Here is a 4,041-nt window from a genome sequence, read left to right on the forward strand (position 1 = left end):
TAGTGAGTGCCCGACGAGAAGCTGTTAATTGCTGACACATCCATTTCAAAGGCATCCATCATAAACATACTGTCAGCTGTATGACACAGTTACAAGCAAAACAAACAGATACGCCATCAGGCTGTCCCAACCCTGGAATTACCCTTTTATTGGTAGAAAGTCCTGTGTCCTAGATCAGCTGTCCCCAGCCTTTTTGGCACCAGAGACTGGTTTTGTGCAAGATTATTTTCCCATAGATCTGGGGCGGGGGGATGGTTTGGGGATAATTCTAGAGCATTACATTTATTGTGTACTTTATTATTATTACACTGCAACTTCCCTTTCACTTTTTACTTTCATGCATTGGAGAAGGAAATGGCCAGCCCCTCCAGTATTCTTGCCTGGAGAGTCCCAGGGACGGGGGAGTCTGGTGGGCTGCTGTCTCTGGGGTCGCACAGAGTCGGACACGACTGAAGCGACTTAGCAGCAGCAGCAGTGATACATAATGAAATAATTCTACAACTCACCATAATGCAGAATCAGTGGGAACCCTGAGCTTGTCCTGCAACTAGATGACCCTATCTAAGGGTGATGGAAGAGTGATGGGAGTGGCAGATGAAGCCTCACGCTCATTCACCTCTGACCTCCTATAGTGCAGCCTAGTTCCTAACAGGTGGCTGGGGACCTCTTTCCTAGATAAATGACAATTCTACCATATCTGTTTTTCCCTTCCCATACCCTGGTCCCACTCTTATACTTGGAATTTGCCAATACTGAGGCAGGCACAAAGTCTCAGGCACCCTATCCTGGGAACTTAATAAAGGCAGAAGCCTCCAGATTTGTGCTCCCCCCTACTCTACCCATGACCAACTCTGTGGCCCTGGATAGTGTTGTACCCTGTAGGCTCTTTGAGTAATCTTGTTCTTTAAAGTTCCCTGATGGTTTTTGCTGAGGTGCTCCCTGCAGTCATAGTTAAGAACCACAGGGCTGTTCCAGCCACAGCATTGGCTCTTGTCCAGGAAATGTCTTGGGGGGGCTCTCCACAAGTAACAGGGACCCAGGCAAGTGTCTCAGGCATTCCTATCCAACATTATCACTATGAGTAGCCTGAGGTGGACACAACACTTTCCTAAAAATGTTTAAAACTATATATTGAAAGAGCAGAGACTTGTGTGCCAGAGAATAACAACTCAGAATAACCAACATCAATACGTACTTGTAAAATTACCAGATTTTAAAGGGGGAAAAAATTCCTTTGAGCATTTTGGCAAAAAGACCACATTACTAGAGAGAATTAGATCATTATTAGATATTGATAGCAACACCTTATCCTAGAAGAAAACGGATATAAAATATATTTAAGATAGTCAAGGAAAGAAAATGTGAACAAAAGGTTTTATGTATAGCATAACTAACCTTTAAAGGCACAGACAAATCTATCAACATGCAGGAACTCAGAAAATATTGTTCCTATGACACCTTCCCAAGAAATCTAGAGAATGAACTTCTGATACCAGAATGGAAAGTATGAAATAGATATGAAAAATACTAATTATCAAACCCATAGGATAGAGCAGCAGCTAGAAAAAATTAACTTTTATAGTATAAAATAAAGATTTAAAATTAGTGTACTTATGGTGTAGCTACTCTGGAAAACAGTGTAAACTTTCTTCAAAATGTTAAAAACAGAACTATGATCCAGCAATTCTACTTCTGGCTTTTTATCAGCAGAAGTGAAAGCACTAACTTGAAAATATACATGCACTCCCATGTTCTTTGCAGCACTGGACATGGAAGCAACCGAAGTGTCCATCAATGAATGAATGGATAAAGAAAATGTGATATATACACACAATAGAATATTAATCATCCATAAAAGAGAAATTTTGTCATTTGTGACACCATGAATGGACCTGGAAGATTATCATGCCAAGTGAAATAAGTTGGACAGAGAAAGATAACTATTGAGTACTATATGATCTTACTTGTATGTGGAATCTAAAAAGACAAAATGGTAACAAAAACCCAAACATATACATACAGAGAAAAGATTTAGTGGTTTCCAAAGGTAAAGGGTTAGGGTCAAGGGTAAAAAGGGTGAAGGTGATCAAGAAGTACAAACTTCCAGTTATAAAGTCACGTCTAGCTGCCATCTCAGAGAAGGCAATGGCATCCCACTCCAGTACTCTTGCCTGGAAAATCCCATGGACAGAGGAGCCTGGTGGGCTGCAGTCCGTGGGGTCGCTAAGAGTCAGGCACGACTGAGCGACTTCATTTTTGCTTTTCACTTTCATGCATTGGAGAAGGAAATAGCAACCCACTCCAGTGTTCTTGCCTGGAGAATCCCAGAGATGGAGGAGCCTGGTGGGCTGCCGTCTATGGGGTCATGCAGAGTCGGACACGACTGAAGCGACTTAGCAGCTTAGCAGTAGCAGCTGCCATCTTGCATCCCCACATGTGTGTGCCTAAGCTCAGCTGGTCTGCCCAAGACCATCTGAGCACCAAACCTAGTCCCCAGCACAGCCCCATTTCTGCTCCAGCAAGATGAAAGAAACTATCATGAACCAGGAGAAAGTTGCCCGCACAAGTGTGCATTGGTGGGAAAGGAACTGCTTGCAGAAAGAAGAAGGTGGTTCATAGAACAACCACGGTAGATGACAAAAAACTTCAGTTCTCTTTAAAGAAGTTAGGGTTAGACAATATCCCTGGTATTGAAGAGGTGAGTAGGTTCACAAATCAAGAAACATTGATCCACTTTAACAATGCTAAAGTTAAGGCCTCTCTGGCAGCAAACACTTCCACCATCACAGGCAATGCTGAGACACAGCAGCTGACAGAAATGTTACCCAGCATCTTAAACCAACTTGGTGCAGATAGTATGACTAGTTTGAGGAGACTCGTCAAGCTCTGCCCAGACAATCTGTGTACGGAGGCACCACTTGCCAGAGAAGATGATGATGAAAGTACAGATCTAGTGGATAATTTTGATGAGGCTTCCAAGAATGCAGCAAACGGAATTGAGTCAACTTCTGAAGAAGATAAATCTTAAAGCCTGGGAGCTGCTATTTTATATTATGACTGCTTTAAAAATTTTGTTTATGGATCTGATAAAATCTAGATCTCTAGTGTCTTTAAGCCCAGCCACTGGACACTGCAGCTCTTTTCAGTTTTTGCTTATATACAATTCATTCTTCGCAGTTAATTAAGATGAAAAGCCTAAGAATAAAGTTTGAAATAAAGATTAATAAAGTTCTTTGCTTAATAAAAAAATGTCACAAGGAAAAAATGTAACTATGTGTGGTGATGGATGTTAATGGTTATTGTGATGATCATTCTGTAATATAAATATTGCAGCATTATATTATACGCCTGAAACTAACACAATGTTATGTGAAATATAACTCAAAAAAAAAAAATCACTCCCAAATGTCAGTGGTGCAAAGGTTGAGAAACCCTGATTTCAGTCATTTGATTAAAAATAGCTGAAGGAAATGTACTCATTGTTGTGAAGTGCTTGTTTGAAGAAGCACTGCCTTTAAAGTTTTCAGGTTGTATTATAGTTGAGCCTGATAGATATATTGATCAGATATCATGTTCTTCATCCTATTCACTTTTTCTTGGAATATTAAAGGGCTTTATAAAAACCAAATAATCTGCTTTCCACCTTAAAGAAGCTGGAAAACTATACAATAGAGAATATTAGCAATAAAAATAAATGAAGTAGTGATACATGCTACAAGGTAGATGAACCTTAAAATATACTAGGTAAAAGAAATTAATCACCAGGGGCTGAATATTGGTAATATGATGCCATGTATTTGAAATGCCCAGAATCAGTCAGTCAGTTCAGTCACTCAGTTGTGTCCAACTCTTTGCAACCTCGTGGACTGCAGCACTCCAGGCTTGTCCATCACCAACTCCCGAAGTTTACTCAAACTCATGTGCATCGAGTTGGTAATGCCATCCAACCATCTCATCCTCTGTCATCCCCTTCTTCTCCTGCCTTCAATCTTTCCCAGCATCAGGGTCTTTTCCATTGAGTCAGTTCTTTGCATCAGGTGG

General features: G+C 40.7%; 1 pseudogene; it reads left to right on the forward strand.

Moving 5' to 3' along the window:
- On the forward strand, positions 2,393-3,351 carry LOC102179164 (annotated as a pseudogene).

Source organism: Capra hircus, chromosome 28 (genome assembly GCF_001704415.2).
Source record: "Capra hircus breed San Clemente chromosome 28, ASM170441v1, whole genome shotgun sequence".
NCBI lineage: Eukaryota > Metazoa > Chordata > Mammalia > Artiodactyla > Bovidae > Capra > Capra hircus.